The sequence below is a fragment of the Triturus cristatus genome, chromosome 4_2, assembly GCF_964204655.1.
Source record: "Triturus cristatus chromosome 4_2, aTriCri1.1, whole genome shotgun sequence".
NCBI classification, from domain to species: Eukaryota; Metazoa; Chordata; class Amphibia; order Caudata; family Salamandridae; genus Triturus; species Triturus cristatus.
The window spans coordinates 456651014-456665513 of record NC_140586.1 but is presented as its reverse complement, the minus strand read 5'-3'; the positions used below and the strand labels follow the sequence as shown (position 1 = coordinate 456665513).

Here is a 14500-nt window from a genome sequence, read left to right as displayed (position 1 = left end):
GTACAGTGGGTGTGTCATTAATGGTGAAAAATTCTGTGGTGAAATCTACAAAGGAGGCGGAGAATTTGGGGTCGAGGAGTAAAGTGTTGTTAAAGCGCCATCTCTTTGGTCCAGTGGACTTGGGTAAGATGTCAATGTTTATCAAAACGGGGGCGTGGTCAGAAAATAAGATGGGGCCTATATCAGCGTGGGTTAGGGATTGGGACATATGGTGGGAAAGGAAAATATAGTCAATACGCGACTGGGAATGGTGAGTCGGGGAGTAGAAGCTGAATTCTTTAGAGGTAGGATTGCAGAGACGCCAAGCATCAATGAGTTTATGTTGGGATATCGCTTGAGCGAAAAGCTTGTGAGATTTATTAGGGACAAAAGGTACCTTGGAGTTTCTGTCTAAAAAAGGATCAAAGGGAAGGTTACAATCACCTGCTAAAATAAAATTATCATCAATATATTCAGTGATACGGGAGGCCATTGCACGCCAAAAAATCTGATCACCACCAGTAGGGGCGTAGATATTAAGGAGGGAGAGAGGGGCACCCTTTGAGGAGAGTTTGACGTACAACCATCTACCTTCAGGATCTGATTCAGAAGTCAAGAGCAAATGAGCAAAAGATTTGCGAACTAATACAACCACACCGTTTCTCTTACCGTCACCCGGAGATGAGAATACAGCACCCACCCAACCTCTCTTAAGTTTAGCAGCCTCAGCGTCAGACATATGGGTTTCTTGTAAAAAGGCAATGTCTACATTCAATTTGGCTAAATGAGAGAGGATTTTTTGTCTCTTGATAGGAGAATGCAGACCTTTAACATTCCAGGAAACAATTCGAACTGACATTAAGGATTAATCAAAAAGTGGATCAATTGGAAGGTAGGACAGCAAGGAAATGCCTCGCAGCGAGTAAGGGCACAAGAGAAAAAGAGAATGAGGTGAGAACTAACGTAATGGAACAGGGGGTTGAAGAAAAAATGAGAGAGAAACCAGCGAAGCCATAAAAATAGGAAAGAGCCAAGAAAATAGAAAGAATGATAAGAAGAAACAGTAATTCTTAAAGATAATGATGAGTAAGGTCCAAGGGAGAATCAAATAGGTAAAGGGAGATGAATACAAGCAAGAGAGCCAGTATACAATGGGGAGAAGAGAGAATGGCGAAAGAGAAGTGGAGAAGAACCATGGAAAAGGTAATGACACCAATAAATCTGAAAGCAACGAGGGGAAAGGTGAGATAAGAAAATATAGAACGCAAAAAAACATGGTAAATAAGGAATGAAGAGTACTTACGAGGGGTAGGATGGGAAAAATACAATCAGGAACTGGGAACAAACGGAGACACATGTGGAGATGAGGGGAGGGAGGTAGGGCCAACTGGGAGAGGCAGGGCATTCGGGATGAGGGAGACGTCCAACCAGAGATAACACAACGGAACGCAAAACAATGATCTGTGAAGGGAGAAAAAGAACATGGTTAGAAACTCGAACACAACGAAGATAAAAAAGAAACATATGACCAACTGAGGAGCTAGAACAACACTATCAGACGATAAAATGAGAAATATAATCTTAACTAGAAGTCATACAATCTGAAGAACCTGCAAAAATGAAGGCATTAAAGCAGAACAAATTAGAGGATCAAATTGCAACTACAAAAACAAGTCATGGTGGGTGGGAAGAGGGACCAGCTATCTCCATGTCATGTTGACCACAGGAGTTCAGGAAGCTTCGAAGTCGCGCTGGATCCTCATATGTCGTAGTCTTGTTATTATGAGTGACCTTAAATAGACAAGGATGAAAAAGCCCATATCTGGCACCAATGGAGCGAAGGTCAGGTCTCATATCAAGGAAGGCTTTACGACGGTTTGCAGTGGTCCTGGCATAATCCTGCGCAAAGAACAAAGTGGAGCCTGACCATGTGAGGCGAGGAGAGGCTTTGGCGGCTAAGAGGACTTTCAACAAGTCTGTGTACTCTAGAAAGTACATTATTACACCTCTAGGCTTCGTTGACGTGGAAGGAGAGGAGGAAGCTCGACCAAGCCTGTGGGCACGTTGGATATTTAGCGAGGTGTCTTAAGGAATGCGAAGAAGCCTCGGGAGAAAGGACTTGAAGAAACTGATGGGATCATTTCCCTCACAACCCTCCACCAAGCCGTAAATACGGAGATTGTTGCGTCTGTTGCGATTTTCAAGGTCCTCCACCTGCTTCTGAAGAGAGGAAATCTGCATGTGCATGTGGGAGACCTTGGTCGCAGAGTCCTGAAGAGAGGAGACGTCACGCTCCACCAACGATACTCTTTCATCCATCGAAGCCCAATTGTCAGTGAGAATCTGCAACTTAGCATTAGTCTCTTCCATGTAAGGGCGCAAGGCCCGTATCTCTTCGAGAAGTAACTCCATAGAGATGGGCGAAGAGGACTTAGGAGGCGAAGGAAGGTCCTTTTTTAACCTCTTAGAGTTCGCTTTTGCTGAAGATTGTGAGGAGGTGTCCGCAGTCGACGTCATCTCAGTTGAAGCTTCCAAATGGGCTAGTGCCGTGAATAACTTGGAATTTTTAATGAAATTACGCTGCTGAACTCTACTGGAGCAATCCGCCATCAGCACGCCTATGGAGCGTGAGGTCTTAAGATATCCTATTGCCCGACTCAAAAAGGACCAGAAAGCAGATTAATACAGAGATATGCCAGGCCGAAAAATTGGACTCATAGATGTTGGAGACTGGAGTCCTAAAAATGTCCGCCTTTCATGAGGAGAGGTGGGAATTCCAGTCAAAACATACAAGGTGATCTCAGCGTTCGACTAAAAAAGCTCCAAAGGACAGAATAACGTAGAGGTGTGCCAGATAAAAAACTGTAGACGTAAGTATCAAAGACTGAAGTCATAAAATGGCCGCCGTGCATGAGGAGAGCCAAAAAATTCCAGTCAAAACCATGAAAAAGGTCACCCTTACAAAAGAAAAATAAAGAAAAGTCACCTTAGAGTATTAATCCACCACATTTGTGCCTCAGAGGGTGCTGGGGTCATTTGAGTGCGAACGAGGCATCCAGGAATCCCATGCGCGCTAGAACGCGCTGCTGAAGCGTTCGCGGGCAAAAATAAACAAAATGGCGGTCGCGGCCGATGACAAGCCGCGACCAGAGGTAAAATGGGCTGTAAAGTCCAAAATAGCTGTGCCTTAGGAACGAAAGGGGAATGAAAGTGATCCTGGCATCTTCCGGTGCGAAGGGCTTCCCTCCGTTACTGGAAACAGGTACGCGAACCGCCGGTATCCTCCGGTTCGGACGGAGCCGTCACCCGGACGCCGCCATCTCCTACGGGCGCCTAGCCACGCCCCCCCATGTATTAATGTTTCAAATGTAAAAAAGGTTTATCAATTGTGCTGGTAAAAAAAACATTTTTCAACTTTAACAAACAATTTTAAGGCTTACATTTGCCATGACCACATGTTGTAGGTCCTACATTTCCCCCAACTCCACTGGAACTTCTACTTCTATGCAGACACATACTGTTGCAGAAATACAACTGACACTGGACTGATCCTCACTTTTGCCTGCTCCTACTTGTGTGCCACTTGCAATATGTGATATTTGCAATGTTTCCACACCATTACTAACTTAAATGAGGCCTCAGGGGACACCTCCACTCTATTGCCCCATTTCAACTTGTATGCTCGTAGTGGGAAAGCCAATGTGGATGTGGCATGTGCAAGGAGATTCGTTGACACGCTTAAGCCATTAATATGTGTTTTAATGATATCTCCTACGTCTTTGACTCATGTTATCCTGAGCATACACTCTTCATTGCATCAGTCAAACTGTCAAGCTTTGCAGCAATGGAATTTTGGTTTTCAGCAGGAGTATATGCAACGTTTGGCAAACCAGACGTCATGTTTTTCCCCATTGTACCAATTTCTGACTGACAACTGTTATTTGTTTTTTTTGCAGGTGCTTAACCTTCAGCATTGATGTCTCCAATCTCCCAAAGATTTGCACATTTTCTGCACTATTCACATTAACCAAAGTTTTGTTGGATGGAGTGTCAACAACATGGCAAGTGCAAACTCTAAATCAACCTAGCATTTGGCTTGGCCTCACTACAGGTTCCTGGATAACACTCTCTGTGCCTTTTTCAACACCTTCTTGAAATGACTATGTACAAGATGTATCTCAGGACTCATAGTTTCAGCATGAGGTGCTGTGTATTTGCAGGCTTCCAAATCAATAGGATCATCAAGGAGCATTTGAGATTAATAGTGCCCCTCACTTTCTGAAAACTTCACTTCCTTGAGCAGGGATATCTGTTTTAAAATGGGTTAAAATTACTTTATATGTAGTAAACTATGGTTTGAAGTGCTTTCTTCACCTCAAGCTAATGCGTTTTAATTATTTTAATTATTATTTTATTGCATTTAGGTAGAGCAAATACAGTGTACAATGGAGATTACAGTGAGGATGACTCTGAGGTCACATAGTAAACCAAAATACAATAATACAGACTGGTTAATCACAAGCAGTTACAGCCCAGAGCATAGTAAATAACTTTCCACAATGCAGTCAAATGCATAAGTAAGTCCACTCATCCAACTAGACTGAATTAGAACGCTATACCTGAACATAACAGCATCAAAGTGCAGTGGTACATCACTAGCCATAATTGTGGACCTCTTGGGATATGGGCAAGGTAGGTAAAGAGTCTTCTGCATGGGGGCCAAACTGTCTCTATGGCGAGGGCACACCCCCTCTCATCGACAAATGCTCATTTATTTTAACAATATCTATCAATCAGCATTTGTATAGCACAGCGCTGTCACATCTAGAGCATCCCTCCACCCCCTACCCACACTGGGCTAGATCCTGCCCAGTGCATCCCCAAGAACATTACCCAAACAAACCAAACAACAAGCAAAAAAAGGTTACTACCAACCTGGTGTGTATACCACTGGGGGTAGGCAATGTCTCAGTGGCCAGTCCGAACAATGAACCAGTTCTTTGAGTGGTAGTTGAAGATGGGCCATTGTCAATAGGTATAGGAGGAAGATGAGGGTATCTCCTCATGGAGCAGCCGCATGTGATCAGAGTGCGGGGGAGAGTCCCATGAAGAACAGGGACTCAACCCGTCTGGAATAGATCCATGCTGGCATTGGCATGAAGGTCCAGGGGGGATCTCTCCGGAGTGGAGCACTGTGAGCATGTGCGGCTCCATGCTTGTTGTTTGCAGAACTCGTGAGCGTCTGCTAGGTTGTGGGGGTAGAGTGTCTTACCATTGGTGTCTACCCAGGGATGGGCAAGATGGAACATTCCATAACAGAGACCCTGATTGTGAAGACTGGACTTGACCTCAGTGAATTTGCTGTGGGCCTCCTGATTGCCATGGTGAAATCTGGGAACAAAGAAACGGATGATCCTTGCCATTGTAGAGGGCCCTTTTCCCCGGTCAGTCAAAGTGCGGTGTAGAAGTCTTTAAAGTTGAGTAGTCTGGCAACTATGGGCCTTGGGGGTCTGCAAGGCACTGGGAGCGGGCTCAAGGAATGGTAGGCACGTTCCACTACGAAGGTATTGGTGAAGTTCAGCGTGCCCAGTAGGTCGGTCAGTACTTTTTTGATGAAAAGGTCCATTTGTCCAGTGTTGGTGTATTCAGCAAGCCCTAAAATGCATAGGTTATTGCGCCAACAGCGGGCCTCAACATCTTCATTTTTGATGATAACTGTTTTCAGCATGCATTCCAGCTGCTCCATTCACTTCACCATCAATCCAAAACCATCTGCAAGTGTTGAAATCAGCTCTTCTGTCACAGTTAGCCTGGTGTCATGTTTGCCAAGCTTCACCCAAAGCGTCCAGGCATTCAGTTAGTGCGTTGAATCTTTGGTCCATGGGGCAGAACCCAGCGCTTAGCTCCACCATGTTGGCATCAGTACCGGTCAGGTGCTCAGGCTCCGCACTCCTGGCGGCCCCACACACCTGCATCGGGACCGCCTCTGCAGGTTTCATAATCTTCGACTGATCAAATATGAGTTTAAGCTGTATAGGATCCCCATGGACCATGGCTACTTGCGGAGGGTCAGTAGGGTATAGTCACCAACACCATGTAAGGAGATAAAAATGCAATGCTGATGCATTCGACTATAGTAGAGCTCACCAGGAGTGCCCACAGGCAGCCAACAGTGTTCATCCAGTGCTGCAGGAGTTCAATGGGAAGGCAGGGAGTCTCATTGAAGCGCTCCAACAAACAGTCTCAAGGGAAGAGATGTGGGACCAGCAGACAATTGACAGACCACCCGGGTGCAGACTTCACCCAGGAACCCCAGGCACTGTAAGGCAGGTCAGCAAAGTCCCAGTATATTCCCAGGAGAGTAAGCAGTACTACACCGGGCAGTCTGTGGCATTCAGTGGATCACCCCTCCTAGCTATGCCATCCTCACCAAGCCACCATAATTGACATAAGTTACTGTAGGGGGCGCAACCACCACTGGTAGGAATCAAGAGCTGGATGGTGATCAGGCAGTCACTGTCAAGGAGAAGAGCCAGCAGCAAGCGGTAGATAAAAGCAAAGGCAGCTGCGCAATCCCTAGTGTCCCCCCCACTCACCAGCCCAATGGCAGCCACAACAGCACACAATGGCAGGTCAGTTGTCGAGTAACCGCATGCAGGCCGGGAGAATGCCGGGTGCAGTTTCAGCAGTATCAGGCCAGAGCAGGAAGTCAGTCAGCCCAAGGCATCACCAGGACAAACCGTGCCGCCCCGAGGCCCATCATGGGTAGAGACATCCCTCAAGCACTTGCTCCACAATGATCGGGTCTACTCATCCGGCTCCCCAGGGCTTCTCTGTAGGAGAGGATCAGGGTTGAGCCACTAGCAGAGTGACTGTCTCCATGGGCAGAACGGGGCAGAAGGGCTGGTGAGTCCAGTTTGTCCCGGTGCCTCAGGGTCACCCGTGGCACCCCGCTCACCACAGGGCCTCTAAGGCAAGGGCCGTGCTGGATCTGTCTCACCCCTAGTGCAGCATAGATGGCTCAATTCACTCAAAGGCCTCACCGGACATGGTAGGCAGTACAGAGGAGCATGGGCTAGTGGTCAGAATGGGTGTAATGGCGGTTTTAGAGGCCCATCTTAGCAAGATATTGGGTTGGTCTGCTGGAGCTTAAACGCTGTGAGGCCTTCTTGACTGCAGACTTGGCCAAGCCAGTCGACCAGGTGGTGATAATTTGGCTTGTGTGCATTAGTTGATTGAGGTTGTTGAGGTTGAGAACCATGGGTTACCGGCCTATTATTCCACCTAAAAGAAAAGGAGACATAAGGTGGAAAAATATACATATGGCCATGTCTGAACTGGGGGTGCAGAGTGAGCTAAAGAATGATGATGGATTAAACCCAGATCAGTTGACTGGGGGTGAGTGCTCGCAATGCTCAACACTCCGTCCATCATCCCCTTTGGTTTTGCTTTGTTCGCCCTAAGTTGGCAGGATATGCCCAGACGAGGGTCCCTTGCACACTTGCACACTTTGCCATTGAATTCAAGATAGCCTGGCTGATGAGGGTTATGAACCCGAAACTGGTCCCAGGATGCTTGTTTCCGGTCCAGGGAAGACATGACTTGGCAGTTCGGGCTGGACTGTTCCCATGAGGCACAAGGTCAGACTGATTTGCATATGGCCATGTCTGAACTGGGGTGGCGGAGTGAGCTAAAGAATGATGATGGATTAAACCCAGATCAGTTGACTGGGGGTGAGTGCTCGCAATGTTCAACATCCATCACCCCCTTTGGAAAAATACATACGACAGGTAATTAAAGACCTGCCTTTTCGGTTACTCTAATAATGCTCTAGTGACTTCATCCAAGTATCTAGAGAGGGTAGCAATGTGTCTGATCAACCATACAGTGATGTGATCAATGATCACCGATCACAAGCTATTAAGCTCAGCAAGCATACTCTTAAATTCTACATCTGGGTAATACCACAAAGGGGTACCATGTGGTTGATGGGGTGTATATATCTTAATTTGCACATGCGATCAAGTGGAAGAAGTCATGCACATGTGTGGTAATAGTATCCACATGTTGACACGAGATTGACTTACCTCAATAGAGGTTGGATAATGCTCCTTACGAAAGGCGGGGGGTCCCGATCATTGTATGGGGCCCCTCATTGTAAAAGAGGATATACTTTTAGGATTATTGATTAAACATCTGGTGTGACATATTCAGATTCACATGCATTCTGAGCATGTGAGAGACTGAAAAGGTTGCATGTAATTATGTCAGCGCCAATAAGGAAAATACATGTATGAACAACCGCTCTCGTTCAGAGGTTTCCAGTTAGTGTGAAAAACAGTAATATGCACTGCATTACAAGCCGTAGCCACGCCGTGATGTTCGCGTATCTGAATCATGCTGAAATTGTGGGGGCAAGTGGAAAGATAAGTGTTGTAACTGTTTGGCAGAAAAACGATAATTGTAAGGAGATGTTTCCCATTGTGGGCCCTGGTTAACCAATTGGTAATCAGTGGTGGGGAGAACCACGAAGTGGGACAATCCTGGCACAGGAGTCACATTGGTCTTATTGTGTTCTTTAGAGGACTCACTTGCTCTATGAAGTTGACCCATCGGAGGCAAAAGGCTATATTAACTCCACCAGGTGATGGACCTAAACCTTATGTCGCACTAGCAGTGTAGACCTAGAGGTTCCAACCATTTGGCTTAATATATGGAAAGAAATTTGAGAAAAAACGCTGTGTCCCACCAGACCATGGAACCCTCATGAGATCCAGGGGGTGGCTGGAAAAATGTTATTAAATCAATTAAAAACAGAAACACTCATAACCCAGATGGTCCAATTCATGTAGAAATTGGAACAAAATAATGGATGTCCCTCCAATGCCCATGCGATCCCATCTGCCCTGCTTTGGTAGTTGCATCTCTTGAACTATTGAGGTTGAGGCTGTGCTCAGAACTTGATGATTTAACATTTCAGTGCAGCAGCTTTGGTGCAGCTCTTGCCCCCTTAGGTCAGTTGCAAATGGTACAGCAGGTGCAGCCTCAGGGCCATTGTTGATCTTTTTAATAATATTATTTATTCACTAAAATGCTAGTCATGCAAAACTTCAATTTCAGCAAATGTTTTGTGATTTTAAATCACTAGAGTTTGAGTTTTTACATAAAAGGACAAAAAATGCAAAAGATTGAGCAATAAATTGTAAATGGTTGGCATAATGACTGTCTGATTGCTGGCTTAAATTGGCTGTCATCCTTACGTTCTACGGGAGCACGGCCGGAGGGGTATTAGGTTTCATTGCTGCACAAGTCCAAAATTTGATGAAGTGAACAGTTAGTCTTTAGTCAAAGACTTGCATGGACTTGATTACGACTCTTCTGCATATGCGTGTCACTCTTGTTAAAAAAATGGGTTTAGGCCAATATCTGCGTTCCATCTGCAGGGCAAGGCAAGGTACATGTCTTATGGTCAAATGCCTCCGATCGATAATCACATAACCTACATTGCTTTCTGCCATCTTGGTTTCGCCAGCTTGAGGGCAAATCTAAAGTCAGTAGCTCACTGAGTTGAAACATGATGAGCTGCTGTTTAACTGTAGAAGAAAGGCCAGCTGCAAAATAGGGTTGCTGGTGCAGGGCCTTGCAGCTATCAATAACAATGTGGGCATGGGATTGCCTTGACATCGCACTCTTTTCAATGATGCAGGAGAGCCTCTGCACGACATTTTTGAAGATTGAAAAGGGAGTCTCTGAGTGCCAGAAGACCCCTTACTTTAAGGTTGCAATTGCCTGAACAAGATATACTCAGGCTGAGGATGGTGGTCCTAGAACCTGCATTTCGGTCCACAGGAACTGGTTTAAAGTGTCGGATTTCTAACTGCGGAGTTCATGGCACAGTTTTACATACGACCTCTGGCACATTACGTTTTGGCTGATGAGCCAAAACTCCAGCTGTATTTAAGATGGGGATGTGTCATGTAGTAATCTTATGACCTTTCTATAGTTACTTGAAAATAGGCTGTCAAGAAGCTGCACATCCCTGGCACGCAGGGCTTCAGAACCATATGGGATGGTCGAGATCAATTTTGCTCTAATCAGTTATAAAAGGGGCCTTAATGAGGGTCCAGACATGTGCTTTGCCAATTTTCCAAAGGCAGTTTGAAGAGCTCCTGCCCTATTCCAAATGTATTTCTTTTGGGGTAGGAAAGAACAGAACTTTCAATTAAAATGCCCAAATAAATGTAGGTTTTATCTTTGGAAATCATGCTACCATTTAAAAACCATTCACCCTCCTCTGTGATTTGTTTCCCTAAAATCATTATTTTGGTCTTCTGTAAATTCACCACAAGGTAATTATTATTGGAATATGTTTGGAGGAATATGTTTGGAGGATGTTTAACAGTCATTGGAGGCTTATTTTTGTCTGACTCATGAGGAGTGCATTGTCTGTGTAAACCAAATAGCCTAGGTGCTTTCTGTCTATTTTGAAGGAAGGGTTGAAAGATCATTTATAGAGGTTATCAGGTCAGCCAAAAAGAAGTTGAAAAGAAGGGGGGCGAGTACACATTTCTACTTTCAGTGAGTGATGGTTGGAATTTTTTCATGATGTTGTTCTAAGATACACATGTCTCACGTTCTTCTAGGAGAAAGCCCTCAAAGTATTTTGCATTGTTATCCAACAAAGAAATTTGCTCATAATTTCCTGGGTCTGAAGGGTCTCCACCTTTAAATATTGGGTGTATTATGACCTTCGCCATGAGTCTGGGATGTGACCTGCTGTACCCTTTGGTTGTCGAGTGGTGTTAGAATTTGGGCCTCTGTAGATGGATTTGATTTAAATAGCATATGAGGAAGGCCAATAGGGCCAAGCTCCTCATCAGAACTGCTTCTTCTGAAAATACTCTCTATTCTAGACTCAGGACAGAAGGTGGGCAGAGTTGTTCAGGCATGTTGAAGGACAACCATAACCAAGGTTTGAGGGAACCTCAGCGACTGCGATAATCCAACGTATGGGACCCAGGCATCCTCAGAGATGTTGGCGTTGTTGGCAGCTAATAAGTTATTTTCAAGGTTATTGATTAGTCCTCAGAATTTTTTGGAGTTGCTGCTTTTGTAGGCAGTGAGCAATTTGGCCAGAGAGATGGTAGCATGGTTATTCTTGTGCTCCCAGTGTTTACTTATGTATTGTCTGCATAACACCCTGACCCTTTTGATGAGATCTTGAATCAAGCCGTTGCAACCAGCAGACGTAGTTCCCTATTTAGAGCCCTTTTTAAATGCCTTAAGGCTAGAGAAGACTACAGGCCATGAGAGTCAATTGGTGGGCTTTACGAGTTGCTGCTTTTTGACAAGTGAGTAAGGTTGTTACTAAGTCCTCCCATGCATTGATTGGGTTTTGGGGGATATTTAGAGATCTGGCTAAAAAGGCTTCAAGCACTGACCCGATGGAATTTGTCAGAGAATACTTCCAGAATTACCTCTCAGGGTCATTGAGTGTGGAGAGATTCCCAAAAGCTGAGCTACCTTCTGGGTTGGAATATCAAGGTTAATTTTGATGCATTGTGAGAAATGATCACTTTCTGTCCACTGCTCAATTCTGAATAATTCAAAGTGGGTAAACAATGGCTAGTTCCCAAGTGTATAATGTAGTATTGATTTTGAACTTGCAGTGGGTGAGGCAGGGTGGCTGATCCTCTTTCAGTCGGACATTGAGATCTCTAAGGCTATGAAATGTGCAGCAGTTTGTGAATGATTTACCCAAGTAATCTTTTTTTTTGTTTTCCCGGTTAAGCTTGGTGAGGTATCTCCCAGTAGGCATTATACAAGGTTATTATCTTATTTGTCGTGGGTGTAACAAATACATTCATGTTTAAGTCACCTATGTTCAATAAATAAGAGTCCAAGTGTTCAGCTATGGTTGCCATGATGACTGATTGTATATTGTGGATGAGGTTGTTTTCTCGCTTTCTCAATGGATTTATGTGGACGTTCATTATTAATAGTTTAAAGACTGACCCTTGGGGTGAGGTTTTGAGCAGTACCCGCTGCTGCCTGGATTCTGCTGGTTCTAATTTGGAGATTTTTAGGGCTAATTTGAATGAGACGTAGGTCGCGATTCCTCCCTAAGAGCTTGCTCTTTTTCACTGGGGTGAACAATTAGACAAATTCATATAAAGGCGTAGGCCGAAGTTCTCTCCTCTCTTGAAGGGTGATTATGTCATACGTCATCATAAAATCTTTATTTGGTCGAACAAAGCAACCATAAAAGAGCAGCATACAATGCAATAACACATTTATAAATACATCAAAACCATAAAAACAGGTATATATACAGCATAAAAACAGGATTAAAAACATAGGGTCCGCTATGTACATGCTGGCATCAGTTGTGTCTTGAGTGTCTGGATGCCACAGCTGCCCTTAAAAAGCTTGATACAGAAAATAAAACATATTCATTGGGGAACAATTGTAAATACAAAAGGGTAAGGCGTACTTGAGTAAAATTCAAAGATCTCAACAATTGCAACAAAAACCTCTTTTTGGGCCAGCTATAATAATTACAGAACATGACAAAATGTAGAGTGTCCTGCAGAGACCTATTGTCGCAACCGCACGGCGGCCAGTTACCAGGGAGCACCCATCCCACAAGTGTGGCCAGTAAATAGTAAATTTGATCAAAATGAAACCTGACGAGATGAAATCGAGTATGACTATTGGTTTTCTGAACAAAGTATTGTTCCATGCCCTGAGCAGACTTTAACAGCATATGGTTCTTCACTAAAGGTTTCAACATTTCAGCCCTTTCACTGTGTGACAAAGTCCTCTCAAAATATAGGGCCTTAATTCCCTGTAAGTCACATGGGCATTGAGCGTGAGGGGTCAAATATGCATCTGCTCCCCCTTGGACAATAAATGTTGATTTAATGCAGGCAAGCCATGGGATTCTAGATACTCCGTCCAGGCCCAGACAGTCACAAAGGATCAATCTCTTGAGACTGAGTTCCTGTCTAGTCCAGACTTTTACAAGGTAAAGCAAAGGGCTAAGAGCCACTAGGTCGACAAGGAATCTGACTCCAAGCTCCACATGTACAGACCAAGCCGGGCTACCTTGCAGGACCTGTAACAAATGCCTTAAGAAAATATTTTCTGCTGTTTGGATTAAGTCAGTGTTAACATAATCCCATACCTCGCTCCCATAGCAGACCTGTGAGCCACTCTTCGCTGTGTAGACTTTGAGCAAAACTTGAGAAGACCAAGAACTAAGCCTATGCGCAAAGGAAGCCAGAGACCTGCTTGATTTAATAGGATCCGCTCTTTTCTTCTCTAGACGAGGATGCCAGCTGTCCTTGGCATTGAAGAGTAACCCTAAGTAATTAAAGGCAGGAACTTTACCCAAATTATGCTCATCCAGTTTAAAGGTCATGGAACTGGTGGACCTTGGGCCCACCACCATAAAGTAAGATTTCAACACATTAACAGCCAAATCCAGGCTATCCTAGTCAGTTGGAGCAGAGGGACACGGCTCCTCCCCCTGCCTCTCCTCACTTCCGGGCTGACTCCCCTTAACTAGAGGCTGAACAGAACGTGAGCTAGTCAGTTGGAGCGCATACCTTTCACCGTGGGGTAAAGCTTTGTTCTTCGGTGAAAACCCAGTGAATTGCTGAAAAGCGCATTTTTAAATGGAAATTCTTTTATCAAGGGGTAATAGATTGTTTTTAACTTACTGTTTGCACATTGTTCTTTACACTCCCGGTCCCCGGTCCGCCACAGCTGATCGTAGCTGATTGAAGCAGAGGGACACGGCTCCTCCCCCTGCCTCTCCTCACTTCCAGGCTGACTCCCCTTAACTAGAGGCTGAACAGAACGTGCGCTAGTCAGTTGCAGCACGTACCTGCCAGCATGGGGTAAAGCTTTGTTCTTCGGTGAAAACCCAGTGAATATCTGAAACGCGTATTTTTAAATGGGAATTGTTTTATCAGGGGGTAATAGATTGTTTTTAACTTACTGTTTGCACATTGTTCTTTGCACTCCCGGTCCCCGGTCCGCCACAGCTGATCGTGGTTGATCACTGATTGAAGCGGAGGGACACGGCTCCTCCCCCTGCCTCTCCTCACTTCCAGGCTGACTCACCTTAACTAGAGGCTGAACAGAACGTGAGCTAGTCAGTTGCAGCGCGTACCTGCCAGCGTGGGGTAAAGCTTTGTTCTTCGGTGAAAACCCAGTGAATTGCTGAAACGTGCATTTTTAAAGGGGAATTCTTTTATCAGGGGGGTAATAGATTGTTTTTAACTTACTGTTTGCACATTGTTCTTTGCACTACCGGTCCCCGGTCCGCCACAGCTGATCATAGCTGATTGCTGATTGAAGCGGAGGGACACGGCTCCTCCCCCTGCCTCTTCTCACTTCCGGGCTGACTCCCCTCCGGCTGGGTCCAGGGGCCAAAATCCCTGCTCCCCTCACTGATCAGCGAAGGCAGTATAGAACTGAAGAATTACGCCGCCTAGCAGGTCCGATAAGGGGA

The 14500-nt window shown here is 45.1% G+C and overlaps 1 long non-coding RNA gene across 1 annotated transcript in view; it reads left to right on the top strand.

Annotated features, from left to right (window-relative positions):
- Nucleotides 1–4808, top strand: part of LOC146834554 (uncharacterized) — a 203814-nt gene extending 199006 nt beyond the window's left edge. The window contains exon 3 of the long non-coding RNA XR_014960307.1: nucleotides 3936–4808. This is a non-coding gene — a long non-coding RNA (uncharacterized LOC146834554). The remainder of the gene's footprint in view (nucleotides 1–3935) is intronic.
- The last annotated feature ends 9692 nt before the right edge of the window (nucleotides 4809–14500 follow it).